Here is a 20,930-nt window from a genome sequence, read left to right on the forward strand (position 1 = left end):
TCACCCATTAAGACTGTATTACTCAACGTTTTTTAGTATTTTCACCAAATTGTGTATCCATTACTACATTTTGCATCTAGTACCACATGTCCAAGAAATTTTAGGACATTTTTATTATCTCCCTCAAAACCCCACTCCCCTTAGCCATTACCCTTCTATTTCCTGTCTATCATGTGTTGTTTAACCACTAAAATGGCATTCCTTTACTATTCCACTGCCTCTAATGTAGTAAAGGTGGAAATACATGTATGAGGGTAAATTACTAGGGACAATGATGCAAGAAATAGATGAACCAGAGCCAGTATACTAGCTCAGATCTTTATATGATAAAAAAAAGAAAACTCTATCTTGCACAAAGTTACATAGGTAATGTTTTCCTCCCAACACTAGGCAAACACTACCATACTTTCTGTCTCTATAAATCTGCCTATTCTGTACCTTCCATATAAATGGAATCATACAATATGTGGCCTCTTAACACTTGTTGATTTCACTTAGCACAATGTTTTCAAAGTTTATCCATGTTATAGCATGTTATCAGCACTCATTTCTTTTTATTGCCAAATATTATTTCATTGTTTGGATATATCAAAATATGTTCATCCATTTGCCAATTAATTCATTTCCACTTGTTGACTATTATGAATAATACTGCTATGTACATTTGCATACAAGTTTTTGTGTGTGAATATGCTTTATTTCTTCAGCATGCAAAGATTTTTGTTAGTTTTTGGTTTTTCTTTTTATTTTATTAAAGACTATTTTTAGAGCAGTTTTAGGGTCACAGCAAAATTGGAAACAACTACATGGACTGGATTTTCTCCCAACCTCTCCTTCATGTACACACGCCCAGATACACAGTGACTAGCCAAAAACAAGTTCATGGCTTATATTTATTTTATCTTTATCACTAGTGACAACTATCCTCAATACAGCTGTAACACAGAAGATTAGATGGAACATGAGGTGGAAACAAGAGATTTTTGTTTTGTTTTCATGATTGTAATATCAGTAAAATAGTGTCAGTAGGACCATACCACTGTGAATTAAATAAGAAAAAAGATGAAGAAGGAAAAACAACACAGGTTGCAGATTCAATCAAGAAATTTGGGAAATAATTTTAGTAAAGGTCTTTTGTTGTATTTATTGAGTTGACATTTTTTTTAAGTTGTTTCTTAGTATCTATTAGTTTATTAAAGGCAGGTGACCTACTGGACATAATAAAAATGCAATTGCTTCTTTATAATTAATTTAGTAGAATATGGACCAGACTGCTAATTTTAATCTAATATTTATTACTGCTTTCCTTCAGAGTAGTAACATCTTTGGCCTAGCCAATGGTCATGCATAATAAACACCTAATCCTAAAGCCTCTTGATGCTAGTGTGGCCATATCATTGATATCAACTATTAGAATATGAGCAAGATTCATATGCTTCACCACTAAAACGGTACTCTTTGTCTATTCCATCACCTCTAATGAAATACATAAAGATGGAAACACATGTATAAGGGTAAATTACTAGAAAAAATGATGTAATAAATAGATGAAGCACAGCCAATATACTACTCAGACTTATATAATAAAGAGTTAAATTTCTATCTTGCACATGGATGCATAGGTAAGAAGTTTTCCAAAGGTTAGCGTTAAAAACATAATCTATATTTAGTTATAGGTTTTGGAATGTTCAGTTCCTCAAAATTATCAAACTCTCAACTTTTTTTGATATCAAATACCCTCAAACACCCAAGCCAGAGTCTTGTGGATTAATCACTTGCTATGAAGCTTAGTCCATCCTATCTCTTTGGGCATTTCCTCCCTCAACCTGGTAGCTAATATTTTTGACCTTTCTAGCTTTGAATCACAGAAGAAATAAGGAAAGGAGAGATAAGACAGTTGTTATAAAATAGCTAATATCTTTCTCTGCTCTCTGCATGGTCCACATCTCCTATAAACACACTAGTACACTTGAAACTTTGGTAGCAAGTGTTTTCTTTTTGATTTGATAGGATGTTTCTCCATTATATCTCTCTCAAAGCATCTGATCAGTGTAACTCTTGTTATCTCCAAATGTCTTAGGCAAAAATTACCTTCTAGAAGTTAATATGGAAAAAAAAAACAACCTTCATATCCTAATGGCTTAATTCAGTATAAATGAAGTTTATTTTATATTCATTCAATCGTTTGAAGTAGTTGTACTGAAGTTGATTTTCTGAATAGCCAGCCATTCAAGAACTCAACTGGGTCCTTCCATTTTGCAATTCCACTATTCTTTGCATTTGCACTTGCATCTGCTGTCTTCGCTAGACAGCAGAGAGAGACACAGAGAGGGAGAGAGACAGAAGGAGAGCAAGAGATTCGGGCGCCTGAGTGGCTCAGTCAGTTAAGTGTCCGACTTTGGCTCAGGTCATGATCTCATGGTTCCTGAGTGCGAGTCTTGCTCCGGGCTCTATACTGACAGTTTGGAGCCTGCAGCCTGCTTCGGATTCTATGTCTCCCTCTCTCTCTGCCCCTCCCCTGCTCACTCGCTCGCCCTCTCTCAAAAATAAGTAAACATTAGAAAGAAAGAAGAAAGAAAGAAAGAAAGAAAGAAAGAAAGAAAGAAAGAAAGAAAGAAAGAAAAGGAGAGAAATTAGGGCCTTTTATGAAAGGCTTGGAAGTATTGTATCTAATTCCCTTCCACACTGCAGTGGCCAGAATGGAAAACACACAGCCACATGTATGGGAAGTTGGGAACTATGACTTAGATATAGTTTCAGGAAGAAAGAGACATGATTTGGGTGAACAATAGCATACTCCTCCCCCAGACCACTGTGGCTCCCTAACTTTAGTGATACCTATTACTCCCTTCCACTGGTCCCACTGAAGTTTTTCTCTCTAGACCTGCACTGGAAAAGAGCATTTTCCATCCCTCTTCATTTGTAAGGATGATTTTGAAAAGATCTTGAATAGAGTACTCCAAATATATCTCCAGAAAAGTCCTTGCTATAAAATCTGTGTGTTTTTTTTTTCTTTTGTTTGTTTTGGCGATTTTATTACTTCAGGTTTGGTTTGGAATCTCTGAGGGATTCTAGACTCATGCCAAAGATACTAGGGCAAGAATTTTGTCAATCTGTACTTGAGACTGATATCATATAATCGTGCCTCTGGTAGAACTCCAGTTCTAAAATCCTAGGGGAGAGTAAATTCTTAGAAGAGAAGAATAAAAGTGAGCAAAATTGGAGAGGCTGAAAACATAGAAAAGAACTGAGTTGGTGGATAATTCTGAGAAGATGGAAGTCAATGAGCTCAGAGCATGGTTGGTGGTGTTTCTTTAGGTGGGAAAAGAATGAAAAAAATTGATGCATATATAAATAATTCTGCTGGATTTCTGATAGGAACTTGGGTAAGTTTCTATTTATTAGCATCTGCTTTCTACTGAATATTAGAAAGGGAGTGTTAGAAATGGGAAATTCAGAGAAAATGGAGAGGCTTTGAAATAGCTGATTGTAGACTATATCAAAGTATATTTCATGGAATATCCAACTTGCAAGGTGCACTCTAAATAAAAAATTCTGTGGTTAAATATAGAAAGCATTATTTGCATGGTCAATGAAGATTCTCACACTATGTTGGCATATGATAGGGTCCAGATTTTGGTGCTGAGAATGAACATGTCACCTAATGTTTAACCAACTGATTCATCAAAAATATTTAAAACTATAACTTTCTTTGACCACAGTTGATCCTTGAACAACATGAATTTGAAAAGAACTTATTCATTTGTAGGTGGATTTTTTACAGTTCAGTATGGTAAATGCATTGCCTCTTCCTTATGACTTTCTTAATAACATTTTCTTTTCTTTGGCTTACTTTATTGTAAGAATACAGTATATAAAATATATAACAAAATGTGGGTTAATTGATTGTTTATGTTATTGGTAAGGTTTCCAGTCAATAGTAGACTACTAGTAGTTAAGTTTTGGAGGAGTAATAATCTATACAGAAATTTTTAACTATGTGGGAGGTCAGCACTCCTAACCCATGTTGTTCAGTGGTCAACTATGTATCTATTTAAATACCACTGAATTTAATATAAACTACATGGGAAAGCATTTCATATAAACCACATGGGAAAGCAGCCTTAACATATTTTCTCAAGAACTAGCAATTATGACATTCTCAAACATTAAAAAAATTAGATTGTATGTGTCCAATTTGTTCTCTCTCTAGATACATAAACATCAAACACAAAAATTATCTCAAGCTGTAAAACTATCAAGCTGAATGGAAAAGTGGATGATTGTGGACTGACTCACTTTCAGTATGTGAGAACATACTGGCAAGAAGAAAAAAAATACATAGAGGTTATGTTAAGTGCAAGCTTGTTTTCCAACATCTAGGAGATATATGTTTGCTTCTGAACATTTTTTCCCTAGATCCGACTGGAATAAATTCACAATTTTCCCATGTGTTTAGTTTATCAGAGGCCCTTGGTGAAATGATTGGCCCATTACATTTCAAAGTGAAAAAGAAAAAGGAGACCAAAGGTAGAACCCCTTGGGGCTTACATGATTTTATGACTATTCATTGAAGTAAAGGTTCTTAACGTATTCATTCAAGAAGACAAAAAATACTTTACGACCAGCTGAAAGAAAATGTTTCCTCAAAGGATTTAAAAGTAACTGCATAGGTCTACTTAATAGCATCATTTATAGTCACATGTACATTCAATCTTTTTGCATAAGTCCACAGATTAATTTGCATAATAATCACTTAAGGCAATTATCCCCATAAAAGGGATTGTGGGGATCTGTAATATTTCTCTGGGTAATAGAATCTGAAATTCTCATTTTCTTCTAAATTCTGAGAACTATGTGCTATGTCAAATGATACTGTATAATTTATTAATTCAAGTTTACAATAAAATTCCACATTTGTCTTTCTAGATGCCAACCTGACAATTATTTAGAAATAATAGCTTACATTTTACAGAATAAATAGGAGAATTGTATATCAATCTAACTAATCAACAATTCCAAGGTTGAAAAAATGCTTCAAAAACCAAACAAAGCTGTTATTCATCATGGTTTGGGCATCAGAAAAATAGGACTATTTAAGGTAATTTTCTCAGTTTAACTCAATTCCATAGACATAACATGTGTCCCCACTTTAAGCCAACCAAAATGTGTTGTATGATCTACCCAATATAAAATGAGGGGCAACGGAATGAATTTATGATAGAATTTATAATTAAATTTATAGTCATTATATTAAATATTATATATTTTGTATAAATAAAAAATAAGGGTGTGGTCAGAAGGTACAAACTTCAGTTATAAAATAAGTTATGAGGATGTAACATAGCATAGTGCCTACAGTTAATACTGTATTGCATATCTGCAAGTTGCCAATAGATCTTAAAAGCCCACATCACAAGACCAACAAACAAACAAAACAATAAAGACACACTTATCATGGCAGTATGTTAAAAGTGTAGACATTTAATTTTGTGTCAAGCTAGATAGTTGGTAAGACTTATTTAGGCATGAATTTTATACATTTCTTTCTAATTATTTGATCCATGTTCATTCTAATTGTCTTCTGTTTCTCCACTCTCTTTTGACATTTTTCTGATCATCTGAAAAGGCTCTCTGCAATGCCTCTCTCTGAAATGATCCAATGTGTAAAAAGGATTACTTCCATTAAACTTCCATTGTACTCAGCAAGAAAATTTATAAGCTTTCCGTATCCTTTGCTCCCCTTTTCTTTAATGCTTTCATTTTCTTCTTTGAAGATTCTGCTTGTGTCACTTATTGGGTCTCTTTTCTCTTCCTGCACCTCAATTTCACTTCTTATAATATATCAATGCAAACTAGATATTCCATTATGTACTGTGATTCCTTTAAAACTTCACGTTTGAAGGATAGTTATTTTACCTCTTTTGCACACTAAGAACATTATATATTTTTTTCTTAAGGATTCCTTAATCATATTTGAATTTAAAAAAGGATTCTTGGCAAAATACCAGAAGGATGATCATACCCTCAGGAAACAAAATTACCCTCCTGTCAATGAAACTTCCGGTTATCTCACTCTGAAGTGTCCCAATTATAGCTTCTGAGCAAGATCAAAGAAACCATTAGAGTCAAGGAAAGTAGGAAATGGAATCAGAACACTTTCACTTTTAACATTTTATAGCCCATCACGTGTAGATTTAAATGGTACAACATAATCTCAGATCTGCATTGGCAGATGTCCCTACTGATCAGCATTCAGTAGTGTTCTTTCCAGTTTTTAGATAAATGTACTCATAAGCATTAGATAAAAGGCATTTGTACTGAATGTATGGTAATAAAATTAAAGATACAGGCTTATCCCTAGATAAATGTAGCTGAAGCCCTTTGTGATCGTGTCACTTTGAGAAACAAGACAATAGAGGCAATTTTAAAACTTCTGGAAGGCCTGGGCATCAAAAAACTTAATACATTCATTTTTGTAAGCGGCATCTTTGGTTGGCTGGTGCTGCTTTAAGCATGTGTTTAGTTTACGTGATAGTTAAGTCTGTAAATCCTAGAATAAAGGCCATGTGAAATGCCTCTGCTAAGCATACTTTAACACTATGCTCTCCAATCATAGCACTCACTTTTCTCTATAGAAAATGCATGATGATTGTTCTCCCTGGTCAATGATATTTAGTTTTCTTCATTCATTTTATATACCAATTACTTAATGTTATTCCAAACACATGAAAATACTCAAAACTATTTGTTTATATCAGGAAACCCTAAATGAAATAGAGTCCTAAGGTTTTATAGATAAACCTAGAAAAATAATAATTAATTATTTATCTGGTAAAACAATAATTAGCCAGGGGGAGGAGCCAAGATGGCAGAAGAGCATGGAAGTTTTTTGTGTGTCTTGCATCCATGAAATAGAGCCACCAACACGAAACCATCCTACACACCTAGAAAACTGATCGGAGGATTAACACAACAATCTGCACAACCTGAACCACAGAATTCAGCACGTATGTGTCTCGGAGAGGTAAACTTGGGGAGAGAGAAGCCGTGGAGGGCAGGGAGGTGCTTTTGCATATAGAGAGAGGACGGAAACAGTGGGGAGATTACGAGAAAAGCACCCCTCACCAAAAGCAGCTGGAGAGAAAGTGGAAAATTGGAAACAGCCTCAGGGACTAAACTAAAAAGGGAGAAAGGAGAAAGGAGAGGGTTTAAATTCCATGAAGACTGTAAACAAGGGGAGTACAAAGGCTGCATCTCCGCAGCTCCATACCTGGCGGTGCTCTGGTGGGAAAGGTGAATCCCCAGGAACAGAGTGGGGTCCGGGAGGTTCTCGGGCCACACAGGGAAAAGCGATTCCACTGCTGGAAGGACATTTGGTAGAGACTGTTGAAGCCACCTGGTCCCAGCAGACCTGGAGGCAGCCACATTCGCTGGTTCTGGGGCAAGGTTGCTGAGGGTGAAGCCTGGTGTCAGATGTGTGTTGTGATTTTCCATGGTCCCTGAAACGCTGAGGCTACACTGTCTCGTGATCTTTTTGGGGGGCGGGCCAGCACCTGGCCACAGTCTCTGGGCACCGGCAACAGCAGGGTCTAGCGGGAGTACCTGGGTGCAGCCGACATTCGGCCATTGCTCAGTGAGACCCTCCCGCAGAGAGCTGGAGTGGGTCAAAGCCACAGTCCTTCCGAAGTAAGAGGCCGGGGAAAACAGCTGCGTCTGAGACAAAACATGGGAGAGAGGTACTGCCTGGGGCCTGGTCACAGAGAGTGGATGAGAGCTGAAGTTGGAGGACCGGTGTGCGATTGCCGATCTGGGACAACAGACTGGGTGGCTGGGTGGCGCCATTTTTAACCGCTCCCATGCATGCACACCCACAAGCACTGCAACAATCCACCCCAGTAGGCTAGCAGCGCCATCTAGTGGAGAGCGGAGCTTTTACACCAAGCCCTGCCCAACCCGGCCAACTTCGCTCTTCAACAACACAAACCTCACCGCCAGCTTAATTTATGGACTATAAAGGGCTACATGGACTGACCTCTAGGGGAAAACGAAGCAATTTCAGTCCTACTTCAATCTGTTAGCAGGTTCATCTATTCAATTTTTTTCCCCTCTCTTTTTCCTTTTTCTCTTTTACAATTCTTTTCTTTTTCTTGAATACAGAAAGAGAAAAAACTCATTTGTATTTTCAATTTTTATTAAAAATATCTGTCTTTAATTTTTATTACCATATTTTTTGCTTTTGTGTAAATTTTTTCAAATTCTACTTTACTTCCATCATTTTATTTTGGTCTACTTCAGTGTACTCACCTTTTCAAATTTTCAAACAATTTCTTTTTTCTTTCTTTTTTCTCTTTTTCATTTCTTTTCTTTTTCTTGAATGCAGAAAGAGAAAAACTTCATTTTTTCTTTCAATTTCTTTTTAAAAAATCTTCATTTAATTTTTATTACTATATTTTTTGCTTTTATGTAAATTTTTCAAATTCTATCTTACTCCCATCATTTTATTTCAGTCTACTACAGTGTATTCACTTTTTCAAATTTTTAAACGATTTCTTTTTTTGTCTTTTATTTTCTTTTTTCTTTTTTTATCTTTTTTCTTGTTTTTGTTTCTTTTCTTTTTCCTTAAATACAGAAAACGAAAAAATTCATATTTCTTTTTAATTTTTATTAAAAATATTTTTCTATAATTTTTTTCTATTATATTCTCTACTTTTGTGTATTGTAGTCTACTTTAGTGTATGTATTCATTTTTTCAAATTCTAAAACGATTTTCTTTTTTTTGTCTTCTCTCCCCCACTCCTTTTTGTTTTGTTTTGTTTTTGTTTCTCTAATCTGTCAAACCACTTTCTACACCCAGACCAAAACACACCTAGGATCTAGCATCCTCTATTCAATTTGTGTGTGTTTTTTTATTTTTAATTTTAATATTTTTTAATTTTAATTTTTTTAATTTTAATTTTTATACCTTATTAATTCCTCTTCTCCCTTCAAAATGACAAAATGAAGGAATTCATCCCAAAAGAATGAGCAGGAAGAAACGACAGCCAAGGATTTTACCAACACAGACACAAGCAAGATGTCTGAACCAGAATTTAGAATCACAATAATAAGAATACTAGCTGGAGTCGAAAATAGATTAGAATCCCTTTCTGCAGAGATAAAAGAAGTAAAAAATAGCCAGAATGAAATTAAAAATGCTATAACTGAGCTGCAAGCACGGATGGATGCAGCAGCGGCAAGGACAGATGAAGCAGAAGAGAGAATCAGCGATATAGAGGACAAACTTATAGAGAATAACGAAGCAGAAAAAAAAGAGGGAGATTAAGCAAAAGAGCACTATTTAAAAAATCAGTGACTCATTAAAAAGGAACAACATCAGAATCACAAGGGTCCCAGAGGAGGAAGAGAGAGAAATAGGGGTAGAAGGGTTATGTGAGCAAATCATAGCAGAAAACTTTCCTAACCTGGGGAAAACACAGACATCAAAATCCAGGAAGCACAGAGGATTCCATTAGATTCAACAAAAAACCGATCATCAACAAGGCATAGCATAGTCAAATTCACAAAATACTCAGGCAAGGAGAGAATCATGAAAGCAGCAAGGGAAAAAAAAGTCCCTAACCTACAAGGGAAGACAAGATGAGGGCAGAAAAGGGGCAGAAAAGATGAAAACAAAAACAAAAACAAAAACAAAAACACCAGAGACTCCAACTCTACAAGCATCATAATGGCAATAAATTCATATCGTTTGGTACTCACTCTAAACGTCAGTGGACTCAATACTCCAATCGAAAGACATAGGGTAACAGAATGGATAAGAAAACAAGACCCATCTATATGCTGTTTACAAGAGACCCACTTTAGACCTAAAGACACCTACAGGTTGAAAATAAGGGGATGGAGAACTATCTATCATGCTAATGGTCAACAAAAGAGCGCCGGACTAGCCATATTATATCAGACAATCTAGACGTTAAAATAAAGACTGTGTCAAGAGATGCAGAAGGGCATTATATCATAATCAAGGGGTCTATAGACCAAGAAGACCTAACAATTGTAAACATTTATGCACCAAATGTGGTAACACCCAAATATATAAATCAATTGATTACAAACATAAAGAAACTCATCGATAGTAACACCATAATAGTAGGAGACTTCAACACCCCACTCACAGCAATGGACAGATCATCTAATAGAAAAATCAACAAGGAAACAATGGCTTTGAATGACACATTGGACCAGTTGGACTTAACAGATATATCCAGAACATTTCATCCTAAAGCAGCAGAATATACATTCTTATCCAGTGAACATGGAACGTTCTCCAGAATAGACCATATACTTGGACACAAATCAGCCCTAAGTAAGTACAAAAAGATCGATATCATACCGTGCATATTTTCAGACCAGAATACCATCAAACTCAAAATCAACCACAGGAAAATATTTGGAAAGGTAACAAATACTTGGAGACTGAAGAACATCCTACTAAAGAATGAATGGGCTAACCAAGCAGTTAAGAAGAAATTGAAAAGCATATGGAAGTCAATAAAATGATAGCACCACAACCCAAAACCTCTGGTATGCAGCCAGGGCAGTCATAAGAAGAAAGTATATAGCAATCCAGGCCTTCCTAAACAAGGAAGAAAGATCTCAGATACACAACCTAACCTTACGCCTTAAGGAGCTGGAAAAAGGACAGCAAATAAAACCCAAAACCAGCAGAAGACAAGAAATAATAAAGATTAAAGCAGAAATTAATGCTATCAACGCCCCCCACCCAAAAAAAAAAAAAAACAGAAGAGATCAATGAAACCAGAAGCTGGTTTTTTGAAAGAATTAACAAAATTGATAAACCATTAGCCAGTCTGATCAAGAAGAAAAAGGAAAGGACCCAAATAAGTAAAATCAAGAATGAAAGAGGAAAAATCACATCCAACATAACAGAAATAAAAACAATAATAATAGAATATTATGAGCAATTATATGCCAATAAAATGGGCAATCTGGAAGAAATGGACAAATTCCTAGAAACATATACACTACCAAAACTGAAACAGGAAGAAATAGAAAATTTGAACGGACCCATAACCAGTAAGGAAATTGAATTAGTAATAAAAAATCTGCCAAAAAACAAGAGTCCCGGGCCAGATGGCTTTCCAGGGGAATTCTACCACTTAAGGAAGAGTTAACACTTATTTTCTTGAAGCTATTCCAAAAAAATAGAAATGGAAGGAAAACTTCCAAACTCTTTCTATGAAGCCAGCATTGCCCTGATTCCAAAACCAGACAGAGACTCCCCTAAAAAGGAGAACTATTGACCAGTTTCCCTGATGAACATGGATGCAAAAATCCTAAACAAGATATTAGCCAACCAGATCCAACAATACATTACAAAAATTATTCACCACGACCAAGTGGGATATATACCTGGGATGAAGGGCTGGTTCAATATCTGCAAAATAATTAACGTGATTCATCACATCAATAAAAGAAAGGACAAGAACCATATGATCCTCTCAATAGATGCAGAGAAAGCATTTGACAAAATGCAGCATCCTTTCTTAATAAAAACCCTTAAGAAAGTAGTGATAGAAGGATCATACCTCAAGATCATAAAAGCCATATATGACAGACCCAAAGCTAATATCATTCTCAACGAGGAAAAACTGAGAGCTCCCCCCTAAGGTCAGGAACAAGACAGGGATGTCCACTCTCACCACTGTTATTCAACGTAGTATTGGAAGTCTTAGCCTCAGCTATCAGACAACAAAAAAGAAATAAAAGGCATCCAAATCGGCCAGGAGGAGGTCAGACTTTCACTCTTCCCAGATGACATGACACTCTACATGGAAAACCAAAAGGTTCCACCAAAAAACTGCTAGAACTGATTCATGAATTCAGCAAAGTGGCAGGATATAAAATCAATGCACAGAAATCGGTTGCATTCCCATACACCAACAATGAAGCAACAGAAGGAGAAATCAAGGAATGGATCCAATTACAATTGCGCCAAAATCCATAAAATAGCTAGGAATAAATCTAACCAAAGAGGTGAAAAATCTATACACTGAAAACACAGAAAGCTTATGAAAGAAATTGAAGAAGACACACATAAAAAATGGAAACAGATTCCATGCTCCTGGATAGGAAGAACAAATATTGTTAAAATGTCAATACTACCCAAAACAATCTACATATTCAACGAATCCCTATCAAAGTAACACCAGCATTCTTCATAGAACTGGAACAAACAATCCTAAAATTTGTATGGAACCAGAAAAGACCCTGAATAGCCAAAGCAATCTTGAAAAAGAAAACCAAAGCAGGAGACATCACAATCCCAGACTTAAAGCTGTACTACAAAGCAGTAATCATCAAAAAAGTATGGTACGGCACAAGAACAGACACTCAGATCAGTGGGACAGAATAGAGAACCCAGAAATGGACCCACAAATGTATGGCCAACTAATCTTTGACAAAGTAGGAAAGAATATCCAGTGGAATAAAGACAGTCTCTTGAGCAAGTGGTGCTGGGAAAACTGGACAGCGACATGTGGAAAAATGAACCTGGACCACTTTCTTACAACATACACAATAATAAACTCAAAATGGATAAAAGAACTAAATGTAAGACAGGAAGCCATCAAAATCCTCAAGGAGAAAGCAGGCAAAAACCTCTTTGATCTTGGCCGCAGCAACTTCTTACTCAACACATCTCTGGAAGCAAGGGAAAGGCAAGCAAAAATGAACTGCTGGGACCTCATCAAAATAAGAAGCTTCTGCACAGCGAAGGAAACAAACAATAAAACTAAAGGCAACCGATGTAATGGGAGAAGATATTTGTAAACGACATATCAGATAAAGGGTTAGTATCCAAAATCTATAAAGAATTTACTAAACTCAACACCCAAAAAACAAACAATCCAGTGAAGAAATGGGCAAATGACATGAATAGACACTTCTCCAAACAAGACATCCAGATGGCCAACCGACACATGAAAAAATGCTCAACATCACTCATCATCAGGGAAATACAAATCAAAACCACAATGAGATACCACCTTACACCTGTCAGAATGGCTAAGGTTAACAACTCAGGCAACAACAGATGTTGGCGAGGATGCAGAGAAAGAGGTTCTTTTTTGCGTTGGTGGGAATGCAAGCTGGTGCAGCCACTCTGGAAAACAGTATGGAGGTTCCTCAAAAAATTAAAAATAGAACTACCCTATGACCCAGTAATTGCAGTACTAGGCATTTATCCGTGAGATACAGGGATGCTGTTTTGAGGGGACACATGCATCCCAATATTTAAAGCAGCACTATCAACAATAGCCAAAGTATGGAAAGAGCCCAAATGCCATCGATGGATGAATGGATAAAGAAGATGTGGTATATATATATATATATCCAGTGGAGTATTACTCATCAATCAAAAAGAATGAAATCTTGCCATTTGCAGCTACGTGGATGGAACTAGAGGGTATTATGCTAAGTAAAATTAGTCAGAGAAAGACAACTGTCATAGGACTTCACTCATATGAAGACTTTAAGACACAGAACAGATGAACATGGGGGAAGGGAAGCATAAATAATATGAAAACAGGAGGGGGACATAATATAAGAGACTCTTAAATATGGAGAACAAACTGAGGGTTACTGGAGGGGTTGTGGGAGGGAGGATGGGCTAAATGGGTAAGGAGCACTAAGGAATCTATTCCTGAAATTATTGTTGCACTATATACTGACTAATTTGGTATGTAAATTCAAAAAGTAAAACTAAAAAATGAAATAAAATAAAATGACACAAATAAAAAAACAATAATTAGCCATGTTAATTTTTCTCATATAAAAATTATAGCTATAATTGAAGTCGTATTAAAGTTGCATGTTTTTAGGCATACTTGGGTCCCTATAATATCTAAAGCCTTTCACATTGTTCCTTTCATTTATTTATTCTGTCAGTCCATTGTTCTTTCAGCAAATTCTATTATGAGATTAATATTGTTAAACGCAGTCTTGTGCATCATTAATATAGTTGTAAGTAAAACAGACAACTTGACTGTAGTCATATCTTACTGATATAATTTATATTCTAGTGGAGAAAGTAGACCAGAGAAATACATAAATATAGTGTAAAGGAGGGTTGACTAGGTGCTAGGAAGAAAATAAAGCAGGTTAAGAGAGACCAAGATTCTTAAGTGGTTATATAGTATTTTATAAAAGGGTATTAGGTAAAGATTCCTTGATATGATAATATTTGAGCAGACACTAGAAGGAAAATAAAGGGCAAAAGTGCTTGAAAATTCTGGGAGAATACTTCCCAGGCAGAAAAAAACAACCCCAAAAACAAAACAAACAAAAAGGAACCTAAGTCACCAAGGCAGAAATTTGCTTGGCATGATTTTGGGGACAACAAAAAGCAAAATGAGAGAAAATATGAATGAGAATGAAGGAATGAGGTTAGAGATAGGTTATAAATATAAGTGGTTCAGATCACATACATCCTGGAAGGCCATTCATATGGAATTCGGATTGTAGTCTGAGTAGGAGTGGAAAACCCTGGAGAATTTGAGCAATATGATGAGACATATTTTTACGGCATCAAATTTGGTATTGTGGACAACGATGGCTGAAGTGAGGTGGTGAGAATTGGTGAGACAAGGTATATTTCAGTGGAACAACCTATAGTATTGTTGGTGTATTGAGTGTGATATATCATGGGCAAAGCCCAAGGATGATTGCATAGATTTGGCTTGAGCAAGTAGAAGAATCGAGGTATCTCTTCATTAAAATTGGAGTAGTGCAGAAAGTGTAGGTTTGATAGGGGAATTATAGTTTCACTTAATACACATTAAATTTAAAATGCCTTGTAGAAACAAAGTGGAGTTCCTGGAGTTAGGAATAAGATCTTGGTAGGAGATATGAATCACAGCTGATCTATATAGAGAACATTTAAAAAGTTAAAAGATTGTATAAGATCACTTAGTTTTGTCAAATGCTGCTGACAGTTGAGAAAGATGAAGTTTTCTAACTGTCCATTGAACTTGGCATCCCAGGTCTATTAGTTACCCTGAGAAAAGCTGTGTCAGTGGAGTCATGAGAAATGAATCATGCCATAAGTGTTTCCAAAGGAGAAAGAAGTAAACCAGAAGATTTAAAAATGGAAAAGTTTATGTTACTTGGAAGGGCTTCAGAGTCAAAAGAGAATTTTTAATATGGTGAGATATATAAGCCAAGATAGATGTTAATGAAATGATTTAACAGAAAAAAAAAAACATACTGTTAGAGGAAGTCGAAAGAGGGAACAATTTCTAAAGTGATGGTAAAGAAAGGAAGACATAAAAATCACAAGTGGGTATTTCTAAGAAACCCAAGGAGCATATCCACTGTGATGGAAAGAAAGACAAGAAAATGGATTCAGATAGATTTGATAAATTTACTGGTAGATATATGTGGACATTCTCTTCTGATTGCTTCTATTTTCTCTGTGAAAAATGCTAAAGATATCTTGGATCAAGGCAGGAAAAGGAAGTCTTAAGTGATTTAGGAGAGAGGAGAAGATGTGACATAGGCATCTAAGAGAGTGCAACTTTGCCATCAACTGCACTTAAATTTAATTCTGTCTGAAGCAAGGAACACTTAGTCCTTTTCACCCCTTTAAGACTCTAACCCTCACCTATAAGTACAATGGACTACAATTTCTTTGGGTTACTACTTGACCCTGAATACTCTTCTCCTCTGATAATACACTCTAGCACTTTAGCTTTCTAGTGGTCTCACTCTGAGAGACTGTTAAGTACCACAAAGAATTCCTGGCTTATGGTTTTGGGCATTCCAAGTGATTTTTACACAATACTTTCTTACTATATATTTTGTTGAAAGAATAAATGGTAATTCATACAAGGATGAAGTCTTAGTTAAGAGATTCACTTTGAAGCCCTCATTATAAGCTTTATACACAATTACCACAGCCTCATAACTGAGGAATATTCCCAACTACACTATTTACATGGTCCCAGAAATGTAGCGTACAAGCACTAATGTCTGACAATCCACTTGAAGTAATTAAAATGTTTATCGGTGCTTCTGAAGCCTAAATCTTCACTAATAATCAGATGGCTTTGTCTTGGGTGCTGAACTTTATTTTAGCATATATTTGAATCTGTAAGCATTATAAAAAAAATTCCATTCAGATATCACTATTTGTTTTCCTTCAATTAGGTTGTAATTCTTACTTGAAATTTCAATACGATCTTAAATAGTAATTTAAAGACCAGCATTAATTTCACAATAGAGGCGGTATTTACTCATTTGCATAACAGTCATATTTGAGAGTGGATTTTTGGATGTGATATTACACTAAATTGAGTTGGGATGAACACATATAACACACATAACAGTTTTAATAACTGTTCTATATTGTCAGCCAAAAGTACTATTTTTTTAAATAAAAGTTACTTCTATCCAGATCTGCCTCCATATATAAAACACTTTATCATAAAATACTCTCAGCTCCAGGCCTACAACCTATATACCTACTTGAATCACTCCCTGGCTGACTCAAAGACAAATTAAACTCAACAAGACCAAACTGAAGTCATGATTTTTCTACTCTCAAAAGTGATTATCTTCTAGCCTTCACTGTCTTAGTAAATGAGAACCGATTCCACCCAACTATATAAGTCAGAAAACACACTATCACACTCTCCCACACTCTTCATTATCTAATCCATCAAAACATTCCAGGCCATTTTTTTTTCCTACTAAACACTGTTCAAACACTGTGTCTACTTGTTTTCCACCTGCAAAACTCCCTTCTTACTCCAAGATATTTCCATATAACTCCTGGAGTCAGCAACAGCCTTTTAATTTGACACCAAGTGCCTTTAGCACTTTTAAACCATTATTTATGCTGCACTCAGGAATATTCTCATAGAGTTAAAATTTTATTTATGTTGCTCCATATCCTTAAAAATAAAAATTAGAAACAATAATCAGGGCATTTCCATTGCTCTTAAACTATTTAACGTGACATAGATCTGTCTCCTATATGCCTCTTTAGCTTTGCCTCAAATACACTCCCCATTTTCTTTAGATATTAGCCATTTTGTCCTTCTCACATTTCTGCAAATGGGACATGCTTCTGCTCAAAGTCACTGTCAGTTGTTCCTTCAATTGCTTGGGACAATATTAACTGGACCTCACACATCCTTTCACTTTGTGAAATCATAATCTTCCTTCCAATTTCAAATTAAAGATCACAGGGGTGCCTGGGTGGCTCAGTCGGTTAAGCATCTGACTTCAGCTCAGGTCATGATCTCAGGGTTCGTGAGTTCCAGCCTCGTATCAGGTTCTGTACTGACAGGCCTGGAACCTGCTTCAGATTCTGTGTCTCCCTCTCTCTCTGCCCCGCCGTTGCTTGCACTCTGTTTCTGTCTTTCTCTCTCTCTCTCAAAAATAAATAAACATTAAAAAAAATTTTTTTAAATTAAAGATCACATCCTTGGAAAATATTTTTCTGGTCTATCGAATGATTAACTCCTCCTCTTACACCATGTCAAGGTTATTTATTTTATATTTATTCAAGGTTACATGTACTGTTTCATCAGAGCTATGGTAGTTTACATATATTTGTATATTTTTGTGATTATTTGCTTGATTACAATCTATTCCATTAGATTGAGACTCCACAAGGTTAAGAACCCTGTGTGCTTTGCTCACAATGATCCCACTAATGTCCACTTTGAACCGAACACATCCTCATTAAATACTAGTTGAGGGAAAAACTGAATAAAATACACAGACACTCTGATATAGAACAAGAGTGCTCAGGAGAATCATATAATAATTTTCCAAAGATAGAGCGATTAGAAGCTTACTGGAAGCATTCTGGTTTTAAACTAACTTAATCATGGTTGTTTGTTTGTTTGTTTGGTTTGGTTTAATTTGGTTTTCCTTTTTAGAAGTAAAGTGCCAGAGGCAATTCTGGAACCAATTATTCAGAAATGCATAAGCTAAAAGAGGATTCTGGAAACATCTTTGTTTCTTGGTTTGTTCAGATGGCAGTTACTCCTATAACAAAATGCATGTTATATATATTTTTAAAAAAAGAAAAGAAAAAAGAAAAACAAATGAACTAAAGTCAAATAACAAAAAACATATCTAGGTAGATGATATATCTACCTACAGAGAAAATGTTTATTCTTCAAATGATTGCTTATAAATTATTAGTCAAGTTTTTCATTTTCTTGGTCTAATTTCAATTGAGTTCCTTTTTCAATTGATAATAAGAAGAGGATTTTTTTCTTTAATTTTAGAAAGATAGAGGGAGACCTGGGGAGAGGGAGAGAGGGAGAAAGAGAATCCCAAGCAGGTTCCCCACTCAGCACAGAGCCCAACACAGGGCTTGACCCCACTACCCTGGGATCCTGACCTGAGCTGAAATCAGGAGTTGGATGCTTAACCAATTGAGCCACACAGGTGCCCCAAGATGAGGAATTTCTTATATGTAATTATTCTGTTTTGTTTTACAAGAAATAAAATATAAAGGTATTACTTAATAAACCCAATTTAACACATATTAAAGTTTATTCACTAGACTTTTAAAATTAAGAATCATGCTTCTAATCAACATGAATTTGAATATTAATGGAAATTTTCACAAGGGAGTTATTCTCTAGAATCAAGTCTTTTTTAAAAAATAAGTGCATGCTAGAGGGGAGGAGGGTTACAGGATGAGCAAATGGGTGAAGGGGAACAGGAGGCACAGGTTTCCAGTTATGGAATGAGTAAGTCATAGGAATAAAAGGCACAGAATAGGGAATAAAGTCACTGATATTGTGATAGTGTTCAATGGTGACAGATAGTTGCTACGCTTGTGGTGAGCATAACGTAATGTATACAGAAGTTGATTCACTATGTTGTACACCTGAAACTAATGGAACATTATTTGTCAACTATATTCAAATGAAAAATATCAAAATAAATACCTGCTGTGTAAAAGTATCCTTAATTCATAATTTTATGGATAACTTTCAATTTATATTTTGTGTTTGTAACAGCTTAAGTAAAATAGTCCCTGAAAAGGAAAAGGAAGATTTGTATTTCCCTGGAGGCTCTCCTCGCACTAACTACTTGGCCTTGGGCAATGCACACTGGCATTCTGGATCTTGCTCTCTCCCTGTCTCAAATGGATGTGCTAGTCTTGATTATTTCTAAGGGAACATTCAAAGCCATGATTCTGTGGTTTGATTTTTCTAATTCAAATAGAATACAGTATTAATGTAGTCATAGATTTTTATCCCTGGAGTTTCTTTAATGGGGAAATTAAAGTAGCTTAAAGAAAATCACAAAAGTATAAGTAAAAAGGATACATAGACCTGGGGATTATTTCCCAATTTGGACAATTTTGTTGCTGAGAGATTGTTTCCATGGTACAGATTCTGTCAAAATCCCTCAGAAAAGATGTCTATATTACCATTATTTGCTCTGACAATATCAGCTGTTAATAGTCTTATACTTCCTTTTCAAAACAGAGTTTGAAGCAAGGACAAAGAATGAAATGGTGTAAACTCATTACTGTGCCAAAATTTAATTCAAACTCATTATCATTTAAAAACTATAATCTTGTGCTCTCTCAAGATGAGATACTCACTCAGGGATACTGCATCATTATCTTTCCTTAGAGACCATTAAAAGAAAATTCTCTGCAGGGAAGTGAAGGCCAACAAAAATTACCATCTCATCTATTTAGAACTGGAACATATTTCATCTTTCAATGTGTTAGATTTACTTAAAAATTAAATTTTTATTTAAAAAATTAAATTAATTTTATATTGCAAGTCAGAAATAAATTACATGTTATGTGTATATATGTAGGTACACATATGTACATATGAATACATCTACATACACATTTTACAAAGTCAGAGCATGTATCATTTAGTAAAATTGTCCTCTGACATACTCTTGCCAGGCTGTAATGAATCATGGATACCCATTAAAATTTATTACTCAACATATCACTTACTCTTTTCAATAATTATTCTTTACATAACTTTTTTTTCCCTTTAAAGTACACACTTGGAGCAAGTAAAATTAGGTAACATATTTTTGTATTCAACATATTTTTGTATACTACATATTTTTGTATACTACATGTAATCAAATTGCTGAGTTCTGCTGATCCACCATTTTGTTAAAACTAACCATAATAATGGAACTTGTCATGCCTTGACTATTTATAAAGCTTTTCTGAATTTGAGTTTTTCTAATATATTGTGCCATTTTATACTTGTGGTATATACCAGAATACAGAATCTGAAGCAAGAAACAGTCTGCTTTAGTATAATATATACCTTTTATACAACAGCATATTCAAAAGGTACATTGCATTATGTTAATATTGTTAATTTTATTTTTTATGTGAGATATTGAAAAGTTATAGTTAATTATTTAGATTTAAAATGTTAGGTAGGTGCTAGACATGAACAGTGGAAGGAACATCTGGAGGCCAAGTTCCAAGTCCTTGAAGGGGAATGACAGAGGCATGAGCTGGAGGCAAGGATGGTGATAAATAAACTAAACATTAGAAGCCCTGGGACAAAACATCCTGACCTTGTGGCTCCCAACACTTTGGGGCTGTCAGACCAAAGAGCCATAGGTATGACTGTGGGCTCTTCTCTCCCATCTCTGCTCCACCTTAACCCCAGACTCACTTTAATGCATTTGCATTGTGGGCACAGGCCTCCCTTGGAGAAAGGCTGCCATGACATTTTTGGTGGAAACCTTGTAGGGTCAAAAACTCCCCCTCCCAACCTGTGAGAAGAGTCCCTAAATGATTCGAAAAAGCCTCATTAGAGGCCACCCCACAGCACATCACAGCTCCTCACAGACCAGAGAGACCCAATAATATCCAATCCCAA

Source organism: Panthera uncia, assembly GCF_023721935.1.
Source record: "Panthera uncia isolate 11264 chromosome A1 unlocalized genomic scaffold, Puncia_PCG_1.0 HiC_scaffold_17, whole genome shotgun sequence".
Taxonomy (NCBI): Eukaryota; Metazoa; Chordata; class Mammalia; order Carnivora; family Felidae; genus Panthera; species Panthera uncia.